We start from the raw sequence: 18,941 nt of genomic DNA on the forward strand, positions 1-18,941 counted from the left end.
CGCTTTCATGTCACAGACTGGAAAATGAAAAATGTAAGAGTTCTGGTTTTTTTCTTTCTTTGTAATTTGCTGACCAATGTTTCTTATCCAGTCAATGAAAATTATTTTCACCAAAGCACAATGAGGAGCTCTGAATTTAACAAACCAGGTGACCCCTCCCAAGTCAGATTATTTCTGGACCCCTGTATTTGTGTCATTGCTCACTCTCCCTCAGCAACAGTGTATTTGTCCTCATATCTGTGGCCTACTGCTGCATTCATATCCGCAGAAAACCCGCTGCTAACCCTTAGCTATATGCTGAAGGTGCTTTCTGGAATCATCGCTCAATGATTGGAATATTTATCCTGCTGTTCTTTGGAAAGACCCATTGAATTTTTTTACACAAGATGAATATAGGTGCAGGAGAGATGACTTCCCATCAGGTCCATCAGCAAAGTGGTGTTGTTGTCATCATTGATCCCGTTATGAATTGTGAGTTACACAGACATACTTGGTATTATTGGTGTCAGTAGGACTGTAGTCTGAGCGTTTATGACAAATTAAAGGTTTGAGGTTGGATAATTATTTTTTTTTTTTTTATTAAATTGAATGATGCTGTGAACCTGAATTCTGACCCATTCAAATGTACCTTGAGATGATGTTCATATTCCTAGCTCTGTTGATCACTTTCGAAGCATACAAAGTTCTCTTTAAATTCAGGAATTGCTGTTACTATTAAAAGACTGTGAACACTTAATTTTATAAATGAAGGAGCCGCGTGAGTGACCATCATTTTTCGCAGTGTTTGCCAACCAACCCATACATGCCTTCTCACTTACAGATATACATTATAGACCAGGTGAGTGTGTCTCATTACTGAGAGTGGTGGTGTGTGAATGAGGCTCAGTGTACACTTGAACCTGCTCTTGTCATTCATCATACCAAGCTATCATTTTATGCCTCCTACATTATTCATTTCACACAGACTGGTTTTGTCACGGCCACGACCTTGGTCATCCTCACTGAAGACCAAATGACTCATGGGAACTGTATATGACCGTGAGGCTGGTTGACGGTCATTTCCCATTTTAGAAAGTGGGAGTGTAGCCATTTAGCGTGCCTCAATGCGGTGGGAGGATTTAAGTAAGGTTTTTAGTGTCAGTTTCGTGTTTTTTTTCTATCAAGGCAGGGTGAATTTGTCCTTTTGAAAAGCGAAAAGAAAAAAAAGAAAAATGAACTGTTTCAGACATGAAAGATAGTTTAACCGAGACATGGGTTGTTTTCACTTTTGCCTTGAAATTGAACAAAAAGACTAGTGAGAGCCATCTTAAAAGTTACCTCTCATCTCTTTTCATGACAGGGCCGCTTGTCACTTCCTTCAATGTCCCCGAGATTCAGGGTTATCGAGAGTGTCACTGTCTCTTTCTGTTTACGCTCAAGAGACTACGTGTGTGAGCTCGATGGATGTCTCATACAACCCGCTTGCACACACATCCTCTCCTACTGGGTTGTATTTTGTACACGAACATGTGTGTATGTGTATTCTTTTGACATTTTTTTGGGGTGTGGGGGTGTGGGTGAGCGTGTCTTGAGTGTTACTGTCGTGTTCACTTTACATTGTTGTGATTTGGGATACCATCTAAGTGACAGGTCATTGTCATACTCCATTGAGAGATAAGCTTTCACAATGGAAATTGAACCAGCTGTCAAATTCAATTGGCCTGCCTTTGAGAGTAAATGTTAATGAACCGTCTGACTTTGTAAGGGTCACAACTTGTTGGTGAGACTTTATGATAGGATGCCAAATTGTTGAGTCGATACTATTTTGCCATATGATAGCCATGTTAAAGTCTAAAATGACACCTGGTATTGAAGTATTTATCATTTGAAATTATTTTCACTTGAACGTAAGAATGATGAAAATGTAGGTTGTTGTACTGGAGCCCTGTAAACAAAAGTAAAGCTAATGTGTGTATATTCTTGCATCTTCTTCACAGTTGAGAGGCAAAGCTCTTTAAACAAACTTAAAACAGAATTGATTCTATCGCCATCTGTCGTTGTAGAGTATCACAATATATCTCAATAGATCATATCGTCACATCTGTGCCAGTATATGTATAGCCAATACACATCTCTTATGTCATGCATAATACGGAGCTGAGTATATACCGATATATTTACTGTATTCTCTTTGAAACATGACACATTAGCATCGGTAACATTGCAAAAAATATGCACTGGTGGTCTTTTCTAAAACTGATGAAACAAAAGTGAGATTTGCAATAAGGGCGCTTACACAGACAAAGGTGCTGTACACACTTATCCTCGGCAACTTGTATGCATGAAGAGCGAAAGGCATGTTTTAATGTGCAGTGCCTCACGCAAACGTCAGAGCGGCTCAATTCTACGCAAGCCTTTGTACTTGAGTCCCCTGTTCTTCTTGAGTAGGCAGGGTCAGATGTTTCTTTCATTCTCTCTAACTTGTTGGCGTTGTCGAGCATGGTTTTGCAATACAATGAGACAGGTGGGTCTGTGCATGATGCTTTCACGTTCTCCACAACAACTGACAACTTAATGGAATTCTCTAGCTTGAAAGCCCCGTTCAAATATCTCCGCCATCTTTGCAGGAAAATAGGCAACATCAGTGACAGGGTGGTGAACCTGCTTTTCGCTTCATATATCTGTCAAAAAAAGAAGCTCCTGCAGATATTTCTTATTAAGGTAGGAATAAAAATAGACTCAGAGTGCTTTCATGCCACTGATGGGCATTTCCCTCTATTTTTGATCTATGGGGTCAGAGGGAGGATGAGCCCAGGTACGACAGGAATTGCTGTTAAAACACACACTGTCATGAGGTCTACAATGCAATGAGTGTTCTGTGGAGAATGATCAATTTTTCATCAACTTTGTGTTGCGTTTTGGGAGAGTAAGTGCTCCATAGCTCTTATTGCAGAATATTACAACGGATGTCTTATCGTTTTCTTTCTTTCCAGACACACAATTTCTGTTGTGATAACACAACTCCTGTTTCTTTTAAGCTGCTCCCTGCACATTGTGTATTAAGGTAGTTGAAAACTCACTGGAATTATTTGAATCGAGCTTCAGCAATGTCTATTTTTGACTGGATTTTGACAATATAGTACAATTCACATTTGTCACCAAAATTCGCCGCAGAATTAAACTCAACATACACAATATATATCTTATATAAGTTATTTTTTCTCTGCTTATTAGGGATGATCGGTATGATGTTATCTTATCAATATCAGATGTGAACATTCAGGGCATTAATATCACAAAGTCAATGTTATCTATTTTCCCCACTCATTCTACACATTATGCTACATCATCGGCAAACGCTGTTCTTTCAGAGGGCGGCTAGTTTCTGTACACGTTTGCACATGACCAACCTCAGTCTCTTAATATGTGCCAAACTTTCAGAAGTCAATAATGTTGACCAAGGGCTTTGATTATTTATGACTAAAAATAGTAAAGCCTCACTCCCTTTTCCTCGCCAAGATATTTAAGAATGAGCGGTTTCTCAGGCTGCGTTCCTCCATATTTTTACAGATCTTTGTTTTACTTGTCCCCTCCGCGGATTGTCTCCATGTTGCCCCTTGTGTGACATGCTGGATGGAAATCCATAATGAGCTTCTGTCTGTTCTAGCTGACACAGAAGGCTGTCTGAGGCTGTGATGTGTCACTTGTGGGGAGACTTCTCTCTCTGTCTCTCTCCCCCCTCCTCCCTCTACAGACATCTAGTGTGCCCAATAATGGGATTTCTCCATGGAAAGCCTTCCAGTTGTTTGAGAATATCAAATAGGTTCCTTTATTGTGGTCCTCTGGCGCCAACACTGCACATTATCACCGTCATAAAGCTCTATGACCTAACGGTGGTAATCGAAAGAGGCAGCTTGCTGAACAACTTTACACCTCTGTTTCATATCACCTCATGTATCCCAATTCTTCAGACTTAAAAGGAACAATTTCCCAAATGTTTCCCACTCTGTTTTCCATTCATTGACAGACATTCAAGATAATCAGTGGCTGGCTTTGTTTTTCGAGGTCAAGTGTGTCATCTGGCAGCGACGCGTGTCTAGCAATAGCACCAAGAACAGGCTGGCAACACTCTGCTGGAGGTTAAAAACAGCTTCTGCTACATCTGAAGAAACATGCTGATGACATAGCTTTTGTTTGTTTACTGTCAGCCACCAGGACATCTTAAAGGACAGTGGCACTTTTAATAGATATTTATCAATTATTCACGCAGATGGGCCCAGTGTAGCCAGGCTTATGAAGACTATCTTCGCCAGTGTTTTTAGCCCCAAGTCCCATCAAGACCAAGTTGGAGAAAGACCAAAATAGTACATCAACTTTAAGGCGTGCAACGCAGCAATTCGTGCCGCCATCTGTCCGGCCATCACTTTAAAAAAGCGCCTGCGTTGGTAAGAATAAATGAGACTTTTCATCACTGTTATTTTGGATTTGTAGGTGTTTCTGTGCCCTCAACATATCACCTCATTATGACATTAAATACAATTTTATTGTTTTTCCAAAATCCTCCCCATATATTGTTCATTGTATTTAACCTTAAGTCATATTGATGAAATTTCCTAGATCATTTTTATTGACTTTTGCTTGAACGTCATTCCTTATTGAATTCAAGTAATGGTTTGTCAAGCTCGGACACTAAAGTTAAGGCTCAACAAACCTCTTTATATTAACCTTATGATCTGCCATGCAGTTGGTATTGATCTGACAGAACAGCAGCTCCAGAATGAACAAACTATAGATTTGTTTGTTCAGATTGTAAGCCCTCGTGCCTCAGGCTTTCTGTATGCCTTTTCATATTCATGTCTTTATAATGATTTACCAAGGATTGTTGTTTCAATGTTCTTACAACTGTGTCTGAGATGCTTGCATTATAGCTGAGCGATTACCGTTATTTACTCTTTTCAGACACTACACAGATCATGTGTTCAAATTTTGGGGCGTGAAGAGACCCCTGCTCAGACTGAGCAGAAGAAAACAATTCTGCATTTTGATTTAATAATCAACATCCAACTAAATGGTTGGTTAGGAGCAGCATCTTGATGTGTTGGTTTGTTCAAATGCAAATTAACAGAGGTGACCTTTATGTTGTTTCAACAGCTTATATTTGAGCGAGTTAATGACCACAATGCTGCATATGAGGAGTCGACTGCAACCATCAGGGCCTTGCTAGCCCTTCTCTCTTGTTCTCCTGTCTCAACACTTCAGCAGTTCCATGCTTTTCATTCATGTTTTTTGGTTTCCAATTGACTTAGAGGACATTCAGATAACAGATATATAACATTTGTCCGACAGTTGTTCGTCCACATCAAGAAACGGACACACCTGTTTGTCCAATGGATCTAGGGGAACAGGTCTGAATCAAACAATTGTAAACAATATCTACATTTATAGATATTTCTGTTGTTTCGACAACATATATTTGACTGATTTAATGATGAAAAGGCCGTGTTTTAGTAGCTAGTAAAACTTGTCTGGCCGAACTGCTACAGGATATCGCAGCAATACGAGAAGAAATTCACATTTTTTTGGATACTTACTGACTCACAAGACTGAAACATTTCGGAATGTATTCACAAAATAACATCGCTGCCACTGTCTGTCTGCATCAGTGGAGGCGGATAGGACGCGACAAACCTGGCGAGTAAAGTATAGCTTTCGCTGCAGGTGGTTTTAACTTAGCAGTGGGTTCAGCATTCGATTCTTACACCACTGGCCCATTGGTCCAGTAAATCAGTTTTTCTGGCCCCTTGTTCAATGTCACTGGACCGGCCCCCCAAAAAATGAAAAAATACCTTCAGTATTGTTATGTAATACATTTAATTAGTGTAGAACAGCCAAAACAAAGAGATCTGCAGTAATCTGTGAGCAAAATACACAGTTGTCGATATGTCTGTGTTTAATTCAAGCTCCTTCCATTTGCTCCTGCCACCACCTGTCCACTGCTGAAACTAAAATGTATTATTGAATAGTCTCCATTCTGCATCATAGAGTACATTAGCAACATTCAAACATCTAAACTCCTTCAAAAGAATATTAAACAAGATGTATATATATATATATATATATATATATACACTTTGTTAGTTGCCCAGTTCTAGCTATCAGTTATGATGCCTTAATATTGTCGTGCCACCAAAAATATGTGACCTTGTTTGTGATTTGTCGATGAGGGATAGAATACATGACCATAAAGAGGGCTTTAGGGTATTTTCAGAATGACATGGCAATTTTCCCAACACCATTGATACATTCTTTTTTAATGTTTGTGTTTTGTTCTGTTAGGTCGCTGACTGCTCACAGATAAGTGTGATGTCTTTTGTTTCACACAACATTGATCACAGACAGCAAATACTGCGAGCTCTTACACGTATAGTGCATAGGTAGTAAAATGAAGCTAGTATGAAGATGTCTTCTATTCCTGTTGCCACTGTAACACAAAAGATCCACGTGGTTAAAAAGATGATAATGACTGCTTGCGTTTAGAGGACAACAACCCAGACAAACTAGGATCAGCAACAAAGTGTCTTGTTTGCTTCATGCTGCCAATGCTCGTAAAAATTGTCACTCAGATGAGAGAGAATATATTACCAGTTCAGTGATGTTCCACTGGTGACCACCGAACTTTAAAGCCTCAGTTCAATCGCTTTTAAGACCCCCCACTCGCCGTCATGTATTATTCTTTTTCTATTTTTTTGTGTGTGTGTGTGTCTGTTCATGTTGGCTGATTAGCACAGTTGGTTGATGTAGCCCTGAGCACAAACCCCCATAACCACATCACACATTACCCTCCTTCTCACGCGCGTGTGCTGTCATATGGGCCGTGAACAGTGTTTTCAGGGTGGGGGAATGTGAAAATATTCAGTGAGAAGCAGGGCGTAAGACTAAAAGGAAGTGTTTCAAAGGGGGAGGGGAGCTGCGTACAGTGCCACACAGAGAGCTAGTGTTGGCACACGTGTCGGGCCATCGCAAAAGGTTACCCAGTGCCAATCTCTTTGCCCATTCAATGTAACTTGACACATTCCCTTCCCTTGTCACCTGGTTTGCTGTCTTGTTCCTGGTGTCTTCGAAAAACTGGGGGGTCTTTCAGTATCCTGCCTTACTGTATGAAAGTCTGTCACTCCAGATCCCATGATATTTCAGATTTTTCTTTTCTTTTGTAATCCGTCACAAAGAGACACAAGTCTGCATAAGGGAGCATCATGACCAAAAACACACCAGACATGTTTCTCTCCTGTGAAAGGCAGTGTTTTCCTTCAGTGTGGTCATTAATATGGAATGAGTCCCTTGAAGCCTGGTTCATTGTTTTTATATATCTCAACTGACGTGGTGCTTCAATGGAATTGCACCTCCCATCTATAAATATACACTTCCCCTTTGTGCATATGGGAGTTTACAGGATTTTCAGTGAGGAAGATAGTGTGTCATTTAAATGATAGTCATTTTATTTCCATACATTTTTAATTTTTTTTTTTCAAGTTTATCTTGTAATGGGAGACCCATGTCGGAGGTTTAAAATCCCTTACAACATCGCCAGAGCTTGCCTTTGTTACCTATTCTGTTCACAGTTTTATGGACCTTTGGTTCATGCTAGATTCACATTTGGATGTGAGGCAGTCGGTATGAAGCTCCTCTAAAAAGGAAAGGGTCAAATCTTTTGGTGCAGTGTTTGCTGTGATCCTACCCCAGGCCGAAGGAGTCAACAATCCACACAGACAGATTGGTTTGCTGTGTCCTCAGTCACTAGGAAAGCGATCCAATAGGTTTCCTCTGGAAGATGGCCGGACTCTAACACTTGAAGAGCTACATGTAAATAATCCATTAGAGACTCAATACGGAGCCACTGCTGTACTGCTGCTTCATGACTGTGTGCTGACCTGGGGATCTCTTTGAGGACGCCTCTTTGCTCTAGCTACCTGACTTATTGCAATTTGTCTGTTCTTTTTATTTATCTCAGTGATGTGTTGAATATATAACTTTATAGTCGCATTATTCATCCCACATACTTTGTGCACTCCACAACAAAATTATTTATATTCGGCGTAATGTAATTTATCAAATCACCGTATCACATTTGCACTGGCTTTGGTTAGTAAAAATAACCCTCTACCCTGACATGCTATTTTTTTAAACACTTTTAATTCTGGTGTGATCATGGCAACATTTATAAGAACAGCAACTGAATAAAAATTGAGCTGTCTAGAGCAAGTGGATTGGGAGAATTGCCTCTAGTTGTGCATACAGTGTTGATAGTGTGTCAGACCACTCCATCAATGTGATAGATGAAGTTGGACTTTTCCTCCTCATTCCTCCGGCCTATTTCACACTCTACCGTCTGCTGGAAATGTGTTAGATGACAAGAAGGACACCCATCTTTCTTCAAGCCATTTCCAGATTGAACTTTTTGTTTCGCTCTTTGTCTGCACTGGATGTGGTTGCTTTCTATTGTGTTTTATGTACTGGTATAGCTTATTAATTGCCTCCATTATCATTTAGTGTTGCATTGTTTTCCATTTGGAATTAAAAACACTCAGGTGTTGTGAAAGTGACACTGAGATGTGGGGCTGCAACGATCAAAGTCATCGATAACATCAATTTGTCTACGTCAAAAGCAGTGCGTCAACGTGTCACGTTATAAACACATACAGGCCGCAGGATGGTTGCTATTCATAGCGCTAAGAAATTGTCCAATACACTGGAATCATTAAGATATGTTAATTTATTTTTCTCCTATTGGTGTCTGACTGACTGGTGTAGAGGAAGTGTTCTCGGTCTGACTCTTCAGGGAGCATGTGTAGTGTCCCCCACTGATCAGCGCATTTTGATATCCAGGAATGACCACGGTGCTCCACTGAATGCATCATCTTCAATGCCATATTTATATAGTTATGTTACACATAAATTTGCATATGACATTGTATGCAAATGTCAAAACTTTCCCTTCTTTAGGAATGGGCTTAACTTATCGTATATGATACACCTCAATTGCAACTCACAATAAATTCAATAAACATGCCCCACGCTCTCTGCATACATGAATACAATGAGACCGTGACGACACGCCATGTGACAGCTGTGGAGAGTTCGGTGGACTTGGCTCACGATCTTAGTTTCAAACGTATCCTTGATGCAGGAAACCTGAGATAATGACAATGACACTGGTCGACTAGAAATGAGGCTCTGCCAGTATTTTAAAAATTCTGCCCAAAATCCTGTTCAGGCTTCACATGGTAAGTAAATATTTCTATTCTGACCTGGAGGTTCTGATGTATGCGCATGAAGCATTTGTTTATCTGATGCTAAATCCACTTGGAGCTGTTTGAAGCCACACGACAGTAAACTGTTCAAGAAGTTTAAAAACATGTTTTCTTTAGACTGGTACAGTAGACAACCTGACTTGACTCTTCAAACAAGTTTGAATAAGAAGAAACATAATTTTTTTTTCTTCCATATTGGGACAGCCCTACTGAAATGTACATTTATCATCGGTAGCTCAGTCAATTGCTGACAATCCCACCATATGCTTGTTTCGGGGTAAGAAGAGCATTGTGATCAAAGAATTATTCAGACTAAATTGGTTCTCCCGAATCCGGCTGGCCAATTCCATTCAGGTGGCCCACTGTGGCCGTGTGCGGGTAAAAAGGGATTTGTTGAAAGATGGCAAAGCAGAAGGCTAAAATTATCCTTCAGTAATTTAAAAGTACACTAATATTGGATTCTGTTTGTTCTGCCAAGGAATGATTGTTAAATAAGTATAACATTTTTTGGCCCACATCTTGGTCTGTTGGAAGTTTTTGCTCCCTGCATGACAGAGTTTGTCAAACCTTACGGAGAAGGTTCCACTTTTCCTCATGCTCCAGTCATGTTCAACTGTGCGAATATTTCCTACTTAACATACGTTTGTGCTTGGACTATGTAATTAATCAAGGTTGGAATTCTATCATGATATATCAGGTTTATGAAAATAAGAACAAGTGTTTTTGTGCGATTTACTCTTTCTTTTTTGTTGTTGCTCTTGTCCTCCAGAAGTATTTTATGTTGTTTACCTCTTTATTTTATTTTTTTGGTAGTTTACTGTTTAATATAGTTTTAAAGTTTAACCAAGGCAAATTCAATCAATTAATCGAAAGTGTGAAAATTGTTTTATTAATCGCTCAGCCCTAATCCGTACTGATAAGGTAATTCGCCATAAGATCTTATTTGACTTAAAGTGGGACTTTGTCCCAACGTGGCTTCTCTTGTTCCCCCCTCCATCTGTCTGTGTGGCTCTCGGCTCCGCCATCAGTGACTTAATGGTCGCAGAGTGAAGTGTACAGGGGCCTCTAATGGAAGCTCTTTGTTCACTTGTCACTTTCACTGCTCCCATACAAAACACCCTGCTGGACCACATGATGAGCCCTCCAGGTGACTGCCACTGCGCTTCAGTTAGCGCACCACTAAAGGGATCTATTGCACTCTCCCCCTCACCAGCTGCAATCCTTTTATTTTTTCCTCCCATTTTAACTGAAGTTGTCTTTCCACTTTTCTCCAAGTTTTCAATGTAGATGTCAAATATCCTTAAGTACCTGTTAAATAAAGGATAATAAAGTGGATCTTGAGAGCAGCACCGGGTAAACAGTGTGGTTTGTGGGTTTCAGTGAGATGAGTGCTCGAGAAACCATCAGATTTTCCCTCCCACTGATCTGTGTTTGTTTTCTTTTAGATCCGATAACTGTGGCAAAATTTGGAATAGAGATATTGGAGTGATGAACAGATTTCCTCCTCTCGCCCTCCCCTTTTCTCAACTTCCTTATCTCTGCCAGCAGAAGAGTGAGAGTAAACCTCCCTCGCGTCTACCAGATGGATTACGCTTGTCTCCCTAATCCCATTCATTCTCTTCCTGGTCCTATGAGAGCAACGGTCACTGGACCGTCACGTGCCACACACTCGCACACGCACACACAAAAGCTCGGGTGACTGAGAGTGATAAGGCCTATATGTGGAAGCATTAGCCACAACAACGGAGCTCTAAACACATGAAGGGAAATCCCCATTTTCGCACTTCATCCCCCTTATCTTTGCAACCTGCTCCATGGCCTTAATCCTGTGTCACCACATGTCCCTTCCGACTGCTTTTCAACATCTCTGATACATGTACTTCATGGGGGGGCTTTACATAACCTCAGAGTTTAGATTTAAGTAGTACTTGGAGTGTAGTAGGAGTCCAAGCCCATTGAAGATAGTAAATGACTAAATAAGTCAAAAGTGGACTGTGAAAATAAATGAAATTCACATGAATCTGCTGAATGAAGTGACACACACCATAGCACCATTGCATCATCCATCCATCTATCCAATACTATATCTTGAGCCCATATTTTGAACCAATGATGCGTCTTCTGTGTCAAGGTATCTCACTGGATAGCCACCATGACTAAGCAGTAGGAAGTTGTCATTTTGAATTCATCCACAGAGATGGGTATTTTGCTGTCGGATTCCTTTTTTAATGCCTAAGTGCTTAAATCTGAACGGCTGTACTAACTGACAAGAATGTGAGAGGCCTTTGGAAAGATCCTCTGTGTTACATGCCTCACCCAGTAAGAAATGTAGCTTTTTTTTTGTAAAACTGAACGTCCTAAGAAACACTTTGACTATAATACAGTGACTCACGCCTGATTTTTCTCATTTTTTCCCTAATAATGAATTAATATTAACTATATTTAGTTCCGACTCACAAGTTGAAGTTAAGCAGAAGTTAAATAGTCAAGCTACTTTTTATTATTTCATTGCTCTTCATTTTCATCTCCGCTGTTCGACTCCTATGGGTTTTTGGGCCAGTTGCATCAAACTGAAATTCCCCAATTGATATTAAATATGTAAGCGCAGTTAAGAAGTGTGCAATTAAGATGTGGAGTTAAATGTTATTAATTATTATTGTGGGAGATATGGTCAACTTCTTATGAGACCACAGCCAAGTTAATGATGGCGTATATAACATATATATCGCTTATTATACAGCACTAATTAAAAGAAACAATCCGCAGCAGCCTGGTGAGAAGATCAAGTCACATTCCAGGGCAGTGTTCGGGGAAAACCAGTGTTTCCCTTTCTTCGTAGGCATTATCAATGAAACCTATGAGTTTCTTTTGTGCTTGCTTAACACAAACTTTAGAAATGATCTAGACTCAGGCTTTTCGCAAGGAGGGCGTCCTGAACTGCAAAACATGAAAAAAAGGACGCCCAATTTCTCTCATCAGGACGCCCTAAATGTCCGGTCATTAGTGTCTGTGTAATGCCGTACTGGTTTCTTCTTGGTCACCATTTTTGTTTACCTGCATATTCTCGCGCTTATCCATATCTCGCAAGTCGCGCTTGGAAGCGCACTGTGATTGATGGGACAATCACAGCGCTTGTCGAATGCGAGCAAAATAGTTTGACTGGGATCAAAATTCACGTGGTTCTATTTGTTTAATCCTAGCTAGAATCCTGCCTAGACTGTAAGGTCTCTGGGCAGGACTGCTCTGTTGTTCTCTCACACATATCACCTCGTGTTTAGCACAATTGTATTTCATTGATGATCTGAACATAAATTTATGATCTGCCTGACTCTGTGTACTATCAGAAACACTGCTCGTATTCTCTGTCCTGCTTATTTAAATAGTTGTCAATACTACCTGTCAATACTCGACAGGTCTTCTAGCGTACCATTGATCTGTGTACTGCAAATGTGTTCAAGCAAATTGCGGACTCTTTACCATGTGGCTCAAGGAAGTGTGTCACAGTACGGTGAGCAGACCATTGTATGATGGCACGAAATGGAGCAGGTCATGGACACGGTTCTGACATTTCGCTGATTATGGAACAGCTGGGGCAACCAGTGAAATACAATTTAAACATTTAAGGCACTGCTGCCCTCTGTCCTTTCTACATTATTCAGGTCGAATCAATGCTGAAGGTCCTGAAGCTAAACAAGCTGCAAATTGATCTGCAGGCACGTAATCGCATCAATAATTCGTAATGATGCGTGGAAGTTACGCAGCCAGCCAATGTTTCTCGTCGCTTACTACCAGTGAGTCTCGTATTTTTGAGTTCACACACATTGTGAATCTGTGACATAAGTCGTAACGCCTTCTGATGCCTGGGCAAAGTGCCCTCCCCCGGCTGGCAGCAACATTGTCTGGTGCTGAGGTTAAACGGGTTCTATAGGTCAGCTGGTCCGCTGGCGTGACTGACTGCTTTGCTTGCCTGGACAAACACACTGAAATCCCCTGTAATCAAGCAGCTGTAATGTCTGCTTTGAGGAGATTTGTGCGACATGGCAGGTGCCAATCTGACTGCAATCAGGATTTATGCAGACCTCGCATCCAGCGGAGAAGTGAATTTCAACCTCGGCTGAATGGATTCATACAATTCCATGTGCAGCCCCACTGTGCCGTCCTAATAAATCCACCAGGCTCTTGTTATGACCTTGACACATCCTGGTAGATCGGAGTTCATGATAAATTATTTTCATATATACAGTATGTGATATGCCACTCATGAGCTTCAAAACGGCTAAATCCATAGACCTAGAATGCTATTTACTCACAACCACTCTTCTAGAGCTTTCCTTATTAGGTTTATAAGCAGATTTACAGTGAATATATATATATATATATACACACACACACGGGCTGGGGGAGGCTCCTGCAGAGCGGTAGTTGAGCCGCAGACAAAGGTGGATATGTAGAAAAGAATCTAGGTCTGGGGTTGACAACCCGTGGCACCGGACCTGCATGTGGTCCTTCAGCCTCCTAGCTGCGGCTCCCTTCATCGTTGACTAGTGATGCGTCGGAAGCAGCTGAAACTGCACAATTAGCTTTTTACGATGAATAAGATCCAGCTTTTATCCCTCCCCTGAGACGTCAACACTCACTGGCGGTTTAGGCAAGGCTGAAGGGACCCACCCGCATGGGTACTTTTTCATGCTCAGTATTTACATTAGAGGTGACAGAGACTCGAAAGGTTCCAGATTTATTTGATTTATTTGATTTTTATTTATTTTTTATTTATTTGTTATTTTGTCATGACCTAAACTCAACTTTGTGTAATGTTTTTTTTTGAATCGTTGATCACCGTGGAATCATTTAAGACTGCTGCGTCGCGTCTACTCACACATCCCCCAGAGGGATCAAACGAATTCATACATTAGTCCACTATTATGATCATTAAAAGTGAATACACCTGCCAGCATGAAACGCATTCTTCTCTTTAATTTCAGTGACGTAGTCAGTGTCCGACCCTTCACTGGTCACATGGTGTTGACGTTTCAAAGTAAAATGCGATTTATGAAACTATACCGTATTTTCCGGACTACAGAGCGCACCGGAATATTAGCCGCACCCACCAAATCTAAGAAGGAAAATGGATTTTGTTCATACATAAGCCGCACCACTCTATAAGCCGCGGGTGCACCGTTGCTGTCTGCGCCACAGAAAATGCATGAGGATCACTTCTAGCGATCCTCTAGTACTAGTTTTGAAAACGGGGTCCAGTGTCGAGACTGATTCATGAAACAATCTTGCCAATGTTCTGAACTCCAGTCATGAACTCCTCACATCTTATTTACATTTAAAGTGTTCAGAAAGCGCTGTTTTCACCCTCCAGTAGATGGTCTCTGTCAGCAGAGCTGCGGACACGCGGGCGAAAACAGCGCAATTTGAGCGCTTTAAAGGTAAATAAAACGCCCGTGATGTCATCGGTTTGATGTGACGAAGCTCAATATTTTTGCCAGCAAAGAGCATGCTCATTAGACTCTAAAAACTCGGGATGCTCCGAGAGACAAGGAGAGCACTCAGCTGAAGTAGCTGTCTTCAACTTCTTTCATGAAAGTTCTCACTCTGGACGGTTGCAAACGTTTCAGATTCACCGCGAACGCTGCATCTGACACACACAAGACTGCAGCGGATTCGGACCCGGTTGATTCCGTCTTAAAACGACACCTGAGAAAGGCTGCTCATCTGGCGCGGTGAAATTAATGATTATTTCTCGGGCAATATGCTTCGCGTTCTGAACGTCACGCTCAGACCGGCGAGTGTCGCGAGTGACCGCTGGTTCCTGCAGTTTCACTTTCATGAGCACCAGAAAACTCTCTGTGCTCCGTCAAGTGCTGGTGTTTTAAATATCGTATTGAATTCGTGGCGTTGACGCCCTTTAACGTGCATGTGCTGCAGGATGCAAACTTGACATGACAGACTGAAAAAAGCTTCCGCATTAGACACGCCGTTGCGAAGTGAGTGGCGAGTCGGGAGGGAGGAGCGGACGCATCACAAACCGCGGGCGGTGCCTCATCAGAACGGCTGCTGTCACATGTGCTCGGATTTTGTGACCAGTAATGACAGGCAGTGGTCGGCATTCACAGATCACAACGTGTTCAGCCTTTCATAATCGGTGGCCGATTGATTGGAATATCCCTGTAAAAATCAATATATTAGCCGCATCGTTTTATAAGCCGCAGGGTTCAGACCGCGAGAAAAAAGTAGCGGCTTATAGTCCGGAAATTACGGTAATCGAAATATTCTTAGTTTGTGTAGTTTGTTGCACATTTCTTTTGGAAAGACTCAATGTCTCCTGTGTGCCTTAATATCTAATACATTTTGAAGTTTGCGTGCACACTTTAATATTCATCGTTGACACTTGTGGTCCTCTCATTTCAGGAAGTTCACAATCGATCTTCACCTCTGTCTTCTCAGCTGCAGGTTGTTCCTAATTGCCCTGGGTCACCAGGAAGAGACTTCCTGTGTTCACACTATTAATAATTACTGTTGAAGTTTTTGATCTATTTGTTCCCTTGAACAAAACGGGCTTGAAAAAGATGGACATTGTACATAAAACGATCATTACAACTTGTCATCTAGCGTATAAAATATGAATCTTGTCATATAATGAATGAACAACTATTATCAAATCCTACAAACTGTTGAAAAGCTTGAATTTAAAATATGACGTTTCTATTGAAGTTGGATGATTCAAATCTCTCCCACTTGATTCAGCATTTTATTCTTTACCAAAGTAAGTTCATCATGAGCTTATAAAACTAACTATAAAACTTGAAGGCTGAAATATTTCACATATTCTTCTCCGTGTTTGTGCCGCTGTGTCTCGTGGGACTGATTGTTTTGTTGTAAAATTACGATCTCTGTCATCTTCAAATGGTATTTGGCTTTTGGAAATAGTAGCTGAGACCATAGGGAGAAAACGGGGGTTTGATCGGAGAAGGTTTGTAAAAGGCAGAAATTCCCGCAGGCAGTGGGACACACATGAGCTCAGCCCTTCTTCTACTGTCTGCCTATTATTGATGTTTGGCACGCAGGGTTCTCCTCTCAGCCATCTGCTCTGACTCTCTCTCTGTAGCCCTTTGCAACACTTTCAGCAGCCCTTATTTCATTTAACATGTGCAAGTTACAATCAGGATTTTGACATTTGAGTTGGAAGCTGAGGGCAATATTTATATTCATGTTACATGACGGTAATATAATGCGCTTCCTCTATGATGAAGTACTTGCAGCTTGCGAATCGATCTGTGGTGCATCGAACAATCATGTCTGAATTAAATATAAGCACGAGTGGCAGATGGGTGTGTTGGAGACATGGACTGTCAATAGCTCAAGTCATGTTTGTGGATCTTAATCACATCAGATCCCTGGCCTTGTCAGTATGGTTTGAATCCAAAATTGATGACTGTGCATATTCACAGAACAAGGTCGCCAGGTGCATTGGCCCCACCAGTTGCGTGAGCTGTTGGTGTGGGGAGTTTAGTGCAGTCTTTACTCACACGGTCAGCTGATGGGACATGTCAGTGCACTATGCACTATGCTTCTCATATTTCCTTAATTTTAAATTATAAACACCTGATAAATTGTGGAAATGTAGGCATTTCATTATATAGTGAAGAACCCAATGTCTTTCTGCAATCCCTTATTTTTGAGACATGGGATTGAGGCTTCATTTGTGGGCTAACCCTGGCATTACGACCCCCTAGGGAGATGAGAGGACGACCATTAAAGTTTGCAACGTTCCAGCTGCAGTGACTGAACCAGATAAATGGGTGAAGAAAGAAAAACTGATTATTCAATGATTGAATATTTTGCTGATATACTTTCACACTGCATAGGATTTGTAGAATGTATACAACTATTTAACAGTTATTTAACATTCACCATGTAACTCTTTAAGTTTGTTCTGATGGTCTGGCTTTAGAGAATCAGGTGGCAATATTTCCATGCTGAACACCCACTCTGACCAGCACTTGTGACTGGGGTCAGGTGGAACTACATTTGAACCTTTTTCTCCTTTCTAGAGGAACTCTTTTTATTATGAAACTTCCATATTGGGCGTTCTTTCTGCTGTTTCTGCAGTGTGTTGAATGACACAAGGAGCACTTGATTTGTCCACAGCTCTCATCTAATTTATTTGCAAAGTTGTTCAGGAGTGCAGTTATATTTCTAGTGTGGATATTTCTCAGAAGATCTGTTATGTATTGTTTCTATTGCCTAGCATTTTATTTGCTTTGTTATTTAGTTAATGTCAAATTGCCAAATAAAAAAAACAATGATGGAAAAAAAAAAATATATATATATATATATTAAAAAAACATGGTAATTTTTCAACCAAATGTCACGCCCATGGAATTTTCGAAAACTATAGCACCTGCTGCAATAAACACCTACCCAATTCAATTCAGTGTAGACTGGCAGCCCTTTGCGTGTCATACATCTTGCAAATTTGCATTTACATTTTAAAGCGAACTTTTTTTTTTACATTCTAGTTTGTAATATGAATGGCTAACAAGAATTGCCATTGCTGTGCCCAACCTAATTTAATCCTGATCCCGGATCCTGTCCTGCAATTTAGATGAATTTCTATCATTCCTATGTTATAATTTGTACTAAAACGATGTAGGCCACCGACAGAAAAGCAGATCTCATAGCGTAGCTGCAGTATTGTGCCATATGTGATGCTTGCCTGCAGCGTTGCGAGGTGGGCAGTGTGCCACCAAGTAGGAAGCTGAGTATTTCCACAGTGATGTATGTCATCAGAAGCTGTTCCTCTCCCCCATGTTTTATTTTAATATCACCCTCTTTGCCTTCAGCTGCATTAAAATAGCTACCTAATGACTAACTGATCCAGTATGGAAATGAATGGCCGGCTACATACCTGCTTATTTTTTGTGAAGGTTCTCCCATAGTTGGCGCTAAGTGAATGTGATGTGATACGCACAAATGCTCAGTGTAATGAGCCCTCTTCAAAACCCGTGACATTGAACATGAGAAGCACTTGAATGAAGGGATTGGTCAACAGCACTTTAGCGCAAGTAGTCTTCCTGTGGCAAGTCCTCCATTCAGCGCAGACATTAGCATATGCCCAAATGTTAATATCAGCCGCTCGGAAATGTGTGCTCAGAGAGGTGGGTGTTCAATGAGAGGTTTCTGATGACACACCTGCCGGGAGAAGGGTGTTTGAGATAACAATTTTCCCCTTCCTCGTCAAGGAGACATCTGGCATTGTCATGGCAGGGAGGTTTGCCGAAATATGCCCATCGGTGGATAATGAGGTGTAGAAGACTGTGGGTGGGTAGTTACCTCGCCCTCTTCAACCAGCCTCACGCGATCTTGCAATTATGCCATCTGCATTATTTTGCCAAGGTCTTGCATTGAAATGCACGGCTGAACCAGAGGGATACATTTCCCCTGAACAGGTTGCAATGCTGCAATGCAAAATTCATGCTTGGCAAGTTAAAGGGGTTGTCCTGAATTACTGGGTAGAAAAGGATTTTTCACTTTCACATATCTACATACATACAGTTTAAACCACTTGTGGTTTATCGCAACATTACTGTTGGACTTATGGCTAACACACTTTCAAAAAGTTGGCCAAAAAAAAACACGTCATAT

At 41.0% G+C, this 18,941-nt stretch overlaps 1 protein-coding gene across 12 annotated transcripts in view; it reads left to right on the plus strand.

Annotated features, from left to right (window-relative positions):
- The window catches only part of vav2 (vav 2 guanine nucleotide exchange factor), a 137,716-nt gene that overhangs the window by 73,264 nt on the left and 45,511 nt on the right, over positions 1–18,941 (plus strand). The gene's annotated exons all lie outside the window — the stretch shown is intronic.

This window comes from Synchiropus splendidus, chromosome 1, assembly GCF_027744825.2.
Source record: "Synchiropus splendidus isolate RoL2022-P1 chromosome 1, RoL_Sspl_1.0, whole genome shotgun sequence".
NCBI lineage: Eukaryota > Metazoa > Chordata > Actinopteri > Syngnathiformes > Callionymidae > Synchiropus > Synchiropus splendidus.